The following is a 14,333-nucleotide window of genomic DNA, read 5'->3' on the forward strand; positions in this document are numbered from 1 at the left end:
CTTCTCAAATATCAAGTGATCATAGGTGTGAGGGTACATTTCTGTGTCTTCAATTCTATTCCATTGATCTCTCTGCCTGTCATGGTACCAATACCATGCAGTTTTTATCATTGCTCTGTAGTACAGCTTGAGGTCAGGGATGGTGATTCTCCCACAACTTTTTTTTTTTAAATTGGTGAGAGTAGTTTTTGATATCCTGGGTTTTTTGCTATTCCCAAAGAATTGGCAAATTGTTATTTCTAACTCGATGAAAAATTGAGTTGGGAGTTTTAATGGGGATTGTATTGAATCTATAGATTGCTTTGAGCAAGATGGCTATTTTGACTTTAGTAATCTTACCAATCCATGAGCATGGGAGATATTTCCAAATCTTCTGAGACCTTCTTTGAATTTTTTCTTCAGAGACTTGATATTCCTGTCATACACATATTTCACTTGAGAAGTTAGAGTCACACTAAGGTATTTTATATTATTTGTGACTATTGTGAAGGGTGTTGTTTCCCTAGTTTCTTTCTCAGCCTGTTTGTCCTTTGAGTAGAGGAAGCCAATGATTTGTTTGAGTTAATTTTATATACAGCTACTTTGCTGAAATTGTTTATCAGGCTTAGGAGTTTTCTGGTGGAATTTTTGGGGTCACTAATATATAGTATCATATCATCTATAAATAGTGATATTTTGACCTCTTCATTTCCAATTTGTATCCCTTTCACCCTTTTGATGTCGAACTTCTCTGGCTAGAACTTTGAGTACTATATTGAATAGCTAAAGAGAGAGTGGACAGCTTTGTTTAGTCCCTGATGATAGTTGGATGCTTCAAATTTCTCTCCATTTAGTTTGGTGTTGTACTGGTTTGCTGTATATTGCTTTTACTATGTTTACTTATGGGCCTTGAATTCCTGATCTTTCCAAGATTTTTATCATGAATGGGTGTTGGATTTTGTCAAATGCTTTCTCAGCATCTAATGAAATGACCACGTGTTTTGTTTTTTGTTTTTTGTTTTTGGCTTTGATTTTGTTTATATAGTGGATTACATTGATAGATTTCCATATATTGAAAAAACCCTGCATCTCTGGGTATTTGTTCATGATGATTGATCATTTTGATGTGCTCTTGGATTCGGTTTGCAAGGATTTTATTATTTTTGCATAGCTATTTATTAGGGAAATTGGTCTGAAGTTCTCTTTCTTTGTTAGGTCTTTGTGTGGTTTAGGTATCAGAGTGATTGTGGTTTCATAGAATGAATGGGGTAGTGTTCCTTCTGTTTCTCTTTTATGGAGTATTCTGAAGAGTATTGGTATTTGGTCTTCTTTCAAGGTCTGATAGAACTCTGCACTAAATCAACCTGTTTGTGGGCTTTTTTGTTTTGTTTTTAGTTTGAAGAATGAGTATAGGATTTTGTAGTAGGATCTGATGGTGTTTTTTTTTTTTTTTATTTCCTCAGTTTCTGTTGTTATACCCCCCCTTTCTTTTCTGATTTCGTTAATTTGGATACTGTCTTTGTCCCCTCTGGTTAGTCTGGCTAAGGGTTTATCTATCTTACTGATTTTCTCAAAGGATCCGCTCCTGGTTTGCTTGATTCTTTGTATAGTTCTTTGTGTTTCTTCTTGGTTCTGCCCTGAGTTTGCTTATTTCCTTCCATCTCCTTCTCTTTGGTGTATTTGCTTCTTTTTGTTCTAGAGTTTTCAGGTGTGCTATTAAGCTGGTAGTGTATGCTCTCTCTAGTTTCTTTTTGGAGGCACTCAGAGCTAAGGTTTTTTCCTTAGCACTGCTTTCATTGTGTCCCATTAGTTTGGGTATGTTGTGGCTTCATTTTCACTGGATACTAAAATGTTTTCATTTCTTCCCTGATTAAGTTATCAAGTTGAGTAGAGTGTTCGGCTTCCACGTAAATGTGGATTTTTCTATTGTATTTGTTATTATTGAAGACCAGCCTTAGTCTGTTGTCATCTGATAGGATACATGGGGTTATTTTAATCTTCTTGTATTTGTTAAGCCCTCTCTTGTGATCAGTTAAATGGCAAGTTTTGGAGAGGGTTCCATGAGGTGCTGAGAAGAAGGAATATTCTTTTGTTTTAGGATAAAATGTTCTATATATATCTGTTAAAATTATTTCTTTCATAAACCATGACATCACATAGTTGGGCCCCAAACAACTGTTGCCAAGGCAACAGCCACCATATTCCCATAATCTACTTGGCTTACCTCTTACCTGCATCACCCCCAAATATAAAAGAAGGCCCCCTCCCTGATCTCTCTCTCTCTCTCTCTCTCTCTCTCTCTCTCTCTCTCTCTCTCTCTCTTTCCCTTTCTGCTGTCACCTTGCCCCTTGCTCTCCCAATAAACCCCACCTCACATGGTACTGTTTGCCCTTGTGTCGTCCTTCTGAATCCTTGAGACGTTCAACATCATAACACTTGGAAGTAAGATAGTTGAACTGCTTAGTACTGAACACTTAATGGTCACTTCCTCTCATCACTTTGAACAGTTATAAATCTCTGAATTGACCAATATCAACATGCAAGAAAAGTACACCATAATTCATGAGACTGAGGCAGGAGAGTTGTCACAGTTCAAGAGCTATATAATATCCAGTGTAGCCTAGGCTATACACTGAGAATTATATGGCTTTAGAACTCAAACCATGCCAGTATCTCAATGTCTAGAGGAGTACTTATAATTTCCACCTTACTGTGAGTCAAACTACAGGTTGTATACACATAGAAATAAATTGAACAGAAATAAGATCATTCCCATAATGAAGAACAAGAAAGGGAATATAAAATAGCAAGAGGAATCACACTCTGCCTGTTCACTTATTTGTTTATCTTAATTGATATTTTCAAGGCACTTCTTCACTAAAGAGCCTCAGGCACTCTGCATGTGTTTGTTATAAAATCTCTTTCTAACTGTGTAGTGCTGGGGAAAGAAAACAGTCTCACTAATAATATCTTTTGTTCTACACTATTCGAGTATTCTGACATGCATTCATGTTTTTTCATTGAATCTCAACTATGCATCAATAGGACAACCACAATATTATGTTTTAGATTGCAGTCTTCCCCAAATGCCCATGGCTAACTTCCCTCCTCCTGACAAACCCAGTAGCCCCTTCTTCATTTATAACATCCTATCCACCCAACTAAACAAGCAAGACAGCTAAAGAGCTTTATATACTTTTTTTTCTGCATCTACTTTAGAGGACAAATTAAAAAGAAAACAAAATAAATTGTTCTGAAGGATTATCGGGCAGGAGGATATTGCAATATGCAGCAATGGCTTGGGCATAGGATATTAAAGAAGAGATAGAAAGTACTGGATGTAATCTGTAGATAATTAAAGTATACAAATATGGGCTAGGTAGATGGGTCAGTCAGTAAAGTACATTCCTATGTATAGCCTTACTTTCTTTCCCTGACCTACTAGTGTTTTCCTTTCCTCTCTATCTGAAATTTGGGTCTTCAAGCTAGAATGTGAAGTTTGTATATAAATTTGCTGTTAATTTGAACCTGTAAAATCATTTCTTTTTAAAGTAAGATATAGGTAACAATTTGGAGAACTAGGAAGGCAGTATGATGATGAAGAGTTAAAGTCCAGAGTACCATAACAGAGGAGAACACCATGGTTGCTGAAGAGCATTTAATGCCAAACTTACATGGTTTGAGTAGAATAAATTCAAGTCAAGTACTAGATTTTCCATTTAACTTTTTAAAACTTTGATTTGTATGTTACACATCAAATTATACTTTTTTATTCCAAATTGTATCTTTTAGAGATAACTAGATTAAATGTTCAAAGCATTTAGAATCAGAATTTCCTTATTATTTTAGAAATTATCTTGTCATCCCCTAGTTACAGTTGAGTAAACTGAGCCTCAGAGATGCTTAATAATTTCCCCAATATTGTAACTGAGAAGAAATAGACCTGAACATAAATATTGTTAAGGAACCTATTCGGGTAACATATTTTATGCTATGGTTGCGTTTTCTATTGAAATATTCCTCTACACACTTAGCTATTAAAGGCTTGGTGCTCACATTGTGGATCTAATCAGTGAGAGATGAGGCTTCTGACTCATCGATAGTTTCATCTACTGACTGATTCATAATGTGATGAGATTACTGGTGAGTAGTGAAGAATTAGGAAGTAGGAAATAATTAGAGGATAAAATAATATAGAAGTGTTTCTGAAGGGTTATATCCTTCCTCTTGAACCCTATTTGTTCCTGTTTTGCCACTGCTATGAGGTGATCAGACTTTTCCCACATTCACTGTTCTATGATGGCCTACCTCATTTATGGGATGCCAACTTGCCAGCAGGTAAGACGCCACAACAGGATCCTTCTGCAAAACGTTTATTGGCAGAGCATGGACTGCATAGGCAAAAGACCCCGAGCCCCAAAAATGGTGCTGCTTATATAGGCCTAGGAGTGACGTGTCCATACCTGATTGGCTATACTACCAGTACCTCATTAATATGCCTTGGGCCAGGCAGTGACTTGGCAAAAAACTCTTTTTTTTTATTAGGTATTTTCCTCGTTTAAATTTTCAATGCTTATCCCAAAGGTCCCCCATACCCACCCCCCCCAGTCCCCTACCCACTCACTCCCCCTTTTTGGCCCTGGTGTTCCCCTGTACTGGGGCATATAAAGTTTGTGTGTCCAATGAGCCTCTCTTTCCAGTGATGGCCGACTAGGCCATCTTTTGATACATATGCAGCTAGAGTCAAGAGCTCCGGGGTACTGGTTAGTTCATAATGTTGTTCCACCTATAGGGTTGCAGATCCCTTTAGCTCCTTGAGTACTTTCTCTAGCTCCTCCATTGGGGGCCCTGCGATCCATCCAATAGCTGACTGTGAGCATCCACTTCTGTGTTTGCTAGGCCCTGGCATAGTCTCACAAGAGAGAGCTTTCAGCAAAATCTTGTTAGTGTATGCAATGGTGTCAGCATTTGGAAGCTGATTATGGGATGGATCCCTGGATATGGCAATCACTAGATGGTCCATCCTTTTGTCACAGCTCCAAATTTTGTCTCTGTAACTCCTTCCATGGGTGTTTTGTTCCCATTTCTAAGAAAGGGTAAAGTGTCCACACTTTGGTCTTCGTTCTTCTTGAATTTCATGCGTTTGGCAAGTTGTATCTTATATCTTGGGTATCCTAAGTTTCTGGGCTAATATCCACTTATCAGTGAGTACATATTGTGCGAGTTCCTTTGTGATTGGGTTACTTCACTCAGGATGATACCCTCCAGGTTCATCCATTTGCCTAGGAATTTCATAAATTCATTTTTTTTAATAGCAAAAAACTCTTATGCACATGCGCACATTGGTTGTTTACCCATATTCATGGACGTCGGCTTAAAGAAACCAGAGCCATCTTGTAATGGCGTTTGCGGCTTCCCACACTCATTCACTCCTGTGTCATAACTACAACAGTGAGAATATTAATGATAAATTATATACATCTGTCAAATTAATTAGGTATAGAAAATTTTTAATAATTTTTATTGGGTATTTTCTTTATTTACATCCAAATGTTATCTTCTTTCCCGGTCCCCACACCTGGAAACCCCTATCCCATACCTCCTCCTCTGCTTCTATGAAGGTGTTTGCCCACCAGCCCAACAACTCCAGCCTCCCCCCCTCCCCCACACCCGCCCCCTGACTCCAGCATTGGAACCCTGACATTCCCCTACACTGGGGCATCCAACCTTCATAGGACCAAGAGCCTCTCCTCTCATTGATGCTCAACAAGTCGATCCTCTGCTACATATGCAGTTGGAGCCATGGGGCACTTCATATGTATTCTTTGGTTGGTGGTTTAGTACCTGGGAGCTCTGGCGGGTCTGGTTGGCTGATATTGTTGTTCTTCCTATGGGGTTACAAATCTCTTCACCTCCTTCAGTCCTTTCTCTAACTCCTCCATTGGAGATGCCATGCTCATTTCAATGGTTGGCTGGGAGCACCTTCCTATTTGTCAAGCTCTAACAGAGATTCTCAGGAGGCAGCTAAATCAGGCTCCTATCAGTAAGCACTTCTTGGCATCCACAATAGTGTCTGGTTTTGGTTACTATATATGGGATGGATCCTCAGGAGGAGCAGTCTCTGGATCACTTTTCCTTCAGTCTTTGCTCCACATTTTGTCTCAACTTGCTTTCATGAGTATTTTCCTCCCTCTAAGAAGTACTGAAGCATTCACACTTTGGTCTTCCTTTTCCTTGAGCTTCATTTGATCTATGAATTGTATGTTGGATATTCCGAGCTTTGGGGCTAATATCCACTTATCAGTGAGTGCATACCATGTGTCTTTTTTGAGACTGGGTTACTTCACTCAGGATGATACTTTCCAGTTTCATCCATTGTTGGGCACCGGGCGAAAGGGGAGTAAAGGGAGTAGGAGAAAATCCATGTCCTGCCAGAGTTCCTGTGCTCTGGGCAGGCAGACATGGGAGGACTGCCACACACTTTCCACTTGGCTGTGGATAGGTGTCTGGCTGTGGGAATCCACCATCCCATCTCAGTGGGGATTGGAAAAGGGGCAGTCCTAGGTAACAGGTTCTCAGTCTTGGGCATCCCAGACACCTCTGGACACAACAGAAGAGCTGAGAACAAATGGGAGCCCCAGGGGGTGGGTTGGGGGGCTCAACCATCCTGGGGCCGAAGGGAAGAGATGGCAGGTTGAGAGGGGGCACTGGATGGTTCTCACATGGGTGAGAGTCATTGGTCTGGTTCGTGGCCTGAGTGCAGGAAGGCCTGGGGGGCGGGGGGGTCATTAGGGGAAAGCCTATCCCATAGTTCAAGCACAGAGGGCCTTGATGAGCAGAGACAGTCTATGGCTTTAGAGATTTATTATAGAAAGGCAGGGAGAAAAACAGAAGGTAGAAAGAGGGAGTTCAGCAATGGCCAAGTAGAGAGAGCAGGGACGGAAGAGAGAGCTGGAGGGCTAGAGAAGAGAGTAAGAAGGTGAGAGCTTAAAGAGAGTGAGGAGGGGCCAAACAGCCCCTTTTATATTTGGCTGGACTATCTTGCTGTTACCAAGTAACAATGGAGAGGAGCATACTTGGCTATAGTCGGTAACTATGGGGTTGGAGTCTAGCCAGAATGTCAGGAGCTTGGGAAATTGTCTGCCTGACTGATAGTCACACACCTTCCTGCAGGGGCTGTGGGAGCTCTAACTTCAACAGGCGCCAGGGGTCCAGGAGACATGATCAAGCACCTTCCTTTCCATGTAGGTGGAAATTACCACCCATCAGGACCCGAGGTTCCAGACCTTTGCTCAACTGGAGACCATGCTATTTGTGCAGCTCACTGTCTCACAATGAATTTGCCTAATAACTTCATGAAGTCATTGTTTTTAATAGCTGAGTAGTAGTCCAATGTGTAAATGTACCATATTTTCTGTATCCATTCCTTTGTCTGGGTTCTTTCCAGCTTCTGGCTATTATAAATAAGGCTGCTTTGTACATAGTGGAGCATGTGTCTTTGTTATATGTTGAAACAGTTTTTGGGTATATGCCCAGGAGTGGTATAGCTGGTTCCTCAGGTAGTACTATGTCAAATATTCTGAGGAACCACCAAACTGATTTCCAGAGTGGTTGTAAAAGCTTGCAATCCCACCAGCAATGGAGGAGTGTTCCTCTTCCTCCCCATCCTCTACAACATCTGCTGTCATCTGAGTTTTTAATCTTAGCCATTCTGACTGTTGTGAGGTAGAATATCAGGGTAGTTTTGGTTTGCAATTCCCTGATAGCTAAGGATGTTGAACATTTCCTTAGGTGCTTCTCAACCATTCAATATCCCTCAGGTGAAAATTCTTTGTTTACCTCTATACCCCAATTTTTAATAGGGTTATATGGTTCTCTGGAGTCTAACTTCTTGAGTTCTTAACATATATTGGATATTAGCCCTATATCAAATGTAGGGTTTGTAAAGATCTTTTCACAATCTGTTAAATCTGTTGGTTGCAGTTTTGTCCTATGGATAGTGTCCTTTGTCTTGCAAAAGCTTGCTTTTTTTTTTGTTTTGTTTTGTTTTTTTTTTTTTCGAGACAGGGTTTCTCTGTGTACCCCTGGCTGTCCTGGAACTCACTCTGTAAACCAGGCTGGCCTCAAACTCAGAAATCCACCTGCCTCTGCCTCCCAAATGCTGGGATTAAAGGCGTCAGCTACCACACCCGGCTCAGAAGCTTGCAATTTTATGAGGTCCAATTTTTCTTTCTTTTTCTTTTTTTATTTTCTTTATTTACATTTCAAATGTTATCACCTTTCCTAGTTTCCCCTCCAAAAAATCCCCTATCTTTTTCTCCCTACCCATCTGCTCCTGCTTCCTTGCCCTGGCATTCCCCTATACTGAGGTATAGTACCTTCACAACATGAAGGGCCTCTCCTCCCATTGATGACCAACTAGACCACCCTCTGCTATATATCCTCCGCAGTTAGAGCCATGAGTCCCTGCATGTGTTTTCTTTTCAATTCTTGACTTTAGAGCATGAGCCATTGATGTTCTGTTTAGGAAACTTATCCCTGTGCCAATGAGTTTAAGAACCTTGCCCACTTTCTCTTCTATTAGACTGATTGTATCTACTTTTATGTTGAGGTCCTTTATCCACTTGTACTTGAGCTCAAGAGGTGACAAATATGGGTATATTTTCATTTTTCTACACACAGACAGCCATTTAGACCACCATCATTTATTGAACATCCTTTCCTTTTTGCATTGTATATTTTCGGCTTCTTTTTCAAAGATCAAGTGTTTATAAGTATGTGGTTTTCTATCTGAGTCTTCAATTCTATTCCACTGATCATTGTGTTTGTATATGTACAAATATCATGCAGTTTTAGAGCTTGAGGCCAGGGATGGTGATTCCCACAGCAGTTCTATTGTTAAGAATTGTTTTTGATATTCTGGGATTTTTTTGTCTTTCCAGATGAATTTTAGAATTGCTTTTTTCATGTCTTTCAAGAATTGTGTTAGGACTTTGATGGGGATAGCACTGAATCTTTAGATTGCCTTTGGTAGGATGATCAGTTTTACTATGTTTATTCTGCCATTCCATGCGCATGGGAGAGATCTCTACATTTTCTGAGATTTTCCTCAATTTCTTTCTTGAGAGTCTTGAAGTGTTTGTCATACAGATCTTTCACTTGTTTGGTTAGAATTACCCCAAGATTTTTTTTTAATTATTTGTGGCTATTGTGAAGAGAGTTGTTTCCTTAATTTCTTTCTCAGCTTGTTTATCATTTGTATAAAGGAAGGCTATTGATTAATTTGGTTAATTTAATATCCAGCCACTTTTCTGAAGTTTATCAACTGTGGATGTTCTTTCATAGGTTTTGTTTTTTTTTTGAGTCACTTATGTGTACTATCATATCATCTGCAAAATAATGATACCTTTATTTCTTCTTTGCCAATTTGTATCCCCTTGATCCCTTCTTGTTTTCTTATTGCTCTAGCTTGAACTTGGAGTACTATATTGAGTAGATATGGGGATAATGGGCATCCTTGTCTTTTCTCTGGTTTTTGTAGGATTGCTTCACGTATCTCTCCATTTAATTTGATACTGAGTGTTGGTTTGCAGTAAATTGCTTTTATTATGGTTAGGTATGGCCTTTGAATTCCTGCCTTCTCCAATACTTTTCATATGAAAGGATTTTGTACTTCCTAATAGTGTCATTCCATATAGCCAAGCATTTAGACAATATGAATTTATGGGGGCTGTACCTATTCAAACAACTGCAAGAAATATTCAAGCACTTTATCCTGATAGCTCTGGTCCTCAGTCACTTGTTCCCCGATTGTTACTCCAGCCACATCCCACATACATATCTCCATTTACTCCCAATCTTTACCTTCACTGACCTTTCTCAGTATTTGAAGCACAAAAATATCTGAATATAGGAGTTGGTTATGAAGGTACCTTGCAGGAATAAGCAGTACTAGCTTTCCGACATCAGAATTTCCAGTTAAAGAGAGAAAGTCCATGACCACATGATAAGAATGGCTACAAAGTCTCTTCATCCCAGAAATCTAATACACTTTTACAAAATCACAGATGACCACTTTGTAGCATTTCCTTTCTAAGCATTTGTTGAGTATTTGATTGCCATTTACATTTTTGATAGGTACATACCTTATAAATCTCATCTGCCTTGTGCACAACATTTCTGCAGTACCATAAAACCCATCTGGTTCCTAGCAGGCATCAATATATTTTTATTGAATGGATAAAGAATAAATACAAGAGTGGATAGATGAAGACTCATCCTTGCTTCCCAGGTCCTCTAGTCTTCATGCTGTGTCTATGGGCTGTAGGGAAGAGAAAAGCAATCAACAGAGTCTGCTTGCTCCTGAGAAAAAGCACACTTTGAAAAATGAAGTGTTCCTTGCCATTAGCTTTCAGTCAAGCATCACATCAGGAAACTTTTGCATCAGATGCTGTGATTGGACCTTGAGGGGGGACACCCACGATGCGGGTCCCAGCCTCCTGTGAGCTGGAACAGATGGTTTTCTCACACACATCTAAATAAAGCTGTAATGGTGTTGGCCCGCCAACACAGCACAGGTGAACCTTTCTGAACAAAAAAGAAAGTGTTTCTGGCATGTCATGTGAAAATAAATTTCTACAGTGCTGCAGGTTTTCATTTTAGACACCAATTACCTTATTTTTTTATTTTTTATTTTTTTGTTATCTCTTCAAGGGACTGCTATTCTTCCTAGTCTACTAGTAGAGGTTTCCAAAAATTCCTCCATAGAGATCCTACACACTATCAGGGTTTTCCTATTATACCATCACTCCTATAACACGACCCTCTCTTGTTATCTGCACATAATGAACCTCCTTCGTTTATCTGATCAAGACTGTGAAGTACAATGAATATGTCTCAATTGATCTGTGCTCTGATGATGTAATCAGAGCAATGATTATGTAATCATGTAATACTGAAAGTATCCTGTATACATGCATACATATACCACACACACACACACACACACACACACATACTCACACACACACACAGACACACATGGCAGGGCATGAAAGATAAGAAAGTACAATATATGATAATAAAGGGTGACATGTTATTTCCCTTACACCTATGTTACATTGAGTATTTGAAGAGAATAAATTCTCAGTACCCCAAGGGAGCAAGCATCCAAGTGAAGATATATTAGTATTCTCCAAGTGTATTTATTTGTCTTTACCTTTTCAGTAGAATTTAGCCTTAGGAACTCCAGGAACAGTGAATATAACACCACTGTGTCTCTACCACTAAGCAAAGCATGGAGGTCCTCACCATGTTTTCGGAAAACAAATGAGCTTTATAGGTGATGGAAAGGAAGATTTACTGTGAACCAACGAGTGCCATAGGGAGGAAAGTGATGAAGATGAGGCAGGCTAAGTACACTTTATTCATGTTTTTACTAGTTATTCAATATAGACTATTTTTCAAACTTTTGTAGCTTTAAAGTAGTTCATAGAGTACAGGGGTGAGTAGGCTTGGGACTTGACACTGATTTATTGCTTTGTATCTTTATTCATAAGTATTACATATTTTAAAGTAAGTATTTTAGTTGGTAATAAGATGAATGGAAAGACATTATGCTAATTGAGACAAGCCAGAGACAATATGTAAAGGCAGATATAGAATCTAAATAATTAAATAGATAACAGTAGTTTCCAGGAGCTGAGGATGAGCCAAAACTTGAAACTTTGTTAGCCAGAAAACAGATTCATTTTTAAGGTAACAAGCATGTTCATTGAGTCCACATGTGTATATGTCATAATGTTAGCATATAGCATGACATTACCTACCTCATAATTATATGTGATTATAGTTTGTCCCAAAATAAGATGTAATAAAATACAGTTAACATCTAGAAAAAATGCCTAGCATCACCAATTATTAGGGAAATGGCTTCTAAATCCTCAAAAGAAGTTATTTCATGGAAATCTATAGTTATGTAAAACACAGTTGAATATAGGCTGTTTCTTGAGATAGAACCTGAAACACCTTTTTGATTTTATTAATTATTTTATTTGTTTACATTTCAAATGATATCCCCATTCTTAGTAACCCCTCCACAAACCCACTATCCCATCCTCCTCTTTTCTATGAGGGTGCTCCTCTACCCAAGTCACTTACTCCTGCCGCACTGCTCCAGCATCCCCCTATACTAGGGCATCAAGCTTCTATAGGACCGAATTCCTATCTACCCACTGATGTCAGATAAGGGACCATCCTCTGCTACATATATATCTGGAGCCATGGATCTCTCCATGTTTAGTCTCTGGGATCTCTGAGGCTTCAATTAACTGTGTTGTCTTGCAGTGCTCCTGAACTAATTATATTCTTTAACTTCCTGTGATCCTCACAGAAAGCTTTAGAATTGAATACTACGTCGGCGACTTTACAGGAGGAATTTGGAAATTGAAAAAATCAAATTAGATCGTCTCCAGGCACACAACAAATAGTACTTTTATGCCAGACCAAAATTTCACTCTCATAATTTTCCCTCTTTTTTCTATATCCTAAAAACATTACCAAGAGATGAAAGTTAATTTCTCCTCTTGCAGTATAATACCCAGAACCCCCTCAAACACACACACACACGCAAAAACAAAAAAAAAAACCAAAACAACAACAACAACAAAAACAAAACCAACCAAACAACCAAACAAAACCCAAGTAATTCCTGAGTCATCCCATGACTCATGGAACAGTCTGTCTCAGCAGGGAAAGCATGGCTGCTAGAATCAGATAACAGGAAGCATGAAGAAGAGGAAGGAGAGAAAAGGGTGCAGAGTGTGGCCAGTCTATCATACTTCAAAGCTAGAGCATCCATGGTTGGATGGACTTGGGTAATTCTGCAGACCACGCCAGTTCTCACAGTAGCCTAGCTATGGCAGAAGCAAGCAAGTGATAGAAGCACAGAAGAGAAAGAAGCAAGCAAGTAGGAAGTAGAGAGATGGAAGAAAAAGAGAATCCAAACAGTCTGAGCACTATGAAGAAAGACAGACTGGAGACATGAAGCCTGTTACGGATTTTACTCATTGAGAACTGATGTATCACACTATCCACCAATAGAGCTTATAACAAATGCCAGTGCAAGTGGACCTATGCCTTCTTCCTTTGAGAAAACTGACCACTATATCAGTAACTATGACTCCCAGAGCTGTACCCTATTCCAGGAATAATAGCTGTACCTGCAGAGTAGAGATGCACTGCTGACTCATCATATCCTGCTGCATTTACTTCCTATTATTGGCCTACTTGCTTATCTCTCTAGCTGGTTGTGTTGAGAGTTCAACCCTAAGACTGGATGACTACATTGAATTACAGTTATTTTTAGTGCTGTGTTTAACACTGACCAGGAATTTTTCTCCTATGGAACCTTAGGTTTGGACAAATTTTAAACCATCCTACACTACAAAAGAAGATGCCATTGCTGATGTCACATGTGCAGCTACCAAGTATTTCACAGAGAGATGGAAGAGAAAGACAAGTAGGACTGTTTGTACACTATGACGAGTGGCAGACGAGGGTGATAGGGACAGTGTGAAGACGACCTGAGGCCCTGGTAAATTCTCAACCTGTATTGGCACTGACAGACATATCTTGGTTCATGGACCTGCAGCAAAAAAGGTCTCTGTCCACATCAATGGCCTGCATTACTTCCAAAGGCCATGCAAACTGCCCTGTTCTTGAGATGCTGCCCAGTGCATGTTGAAATCCAAAGGCTAAGCAAAGTTGGCCCCCATCACTCACATGCTGCAGCACTCAGGAGAACAGACCAACACCCTGTACCGGCAACACAGTAGTTCTGGCCCTGGTGTCAGAGACACAGATGAGATGGCTCTACCCCTCAACAGAATTATTACACCCCACTCTTGCCCTTAGTTACCTGGAGTGCTGGTCCAGAGGCCATGAGTGCAGGAAAGCTGGCCTCACTTCTTACCTGGGCAGGGCAGATGAGCTAGCCCTGGTTGCATGGCTTCAGGAGAGAACACCAACTCAACTAATTCCCAGGCCCTAATCCAGGACTTAGAGTTCGCCCAATCCAACATTAAGTCCATTCACCAAGTGCTGGGGCACATAAAGAGGTCAATACTGCAGTTCGAAAGCTACAGGATCTCCATGGCACAGGGCAAAACCAGAAATTTTTAGAGAAGTCCAGGAGAGAATCAGGTTTTGAAAGCATGGCAGAAGCTAGAGGCCTCAAACCAGACAAATGACTCGTTGCCATTAACATTTGCAGGTGAAGCTACTTATACAACAGTGCATACTGTGTGTCACATCCTGGAGGCTTTCATGATGAGATGTTTACTTTTGTTGATGTT

The sequence above is a fragment of the Mus musculus genome, chromosome 4, assembly GCF_000001635.26.
Source record: "Mus musculus strain C57BL/6J chromosome 4, GRCm38.p6 C57BL/6J".
Taxonomy (NCBI): Eukaryota; Metazoa; Chordata; class Mammalia; order Rodentia; family Muridae; genus Mus; species Mus musculus.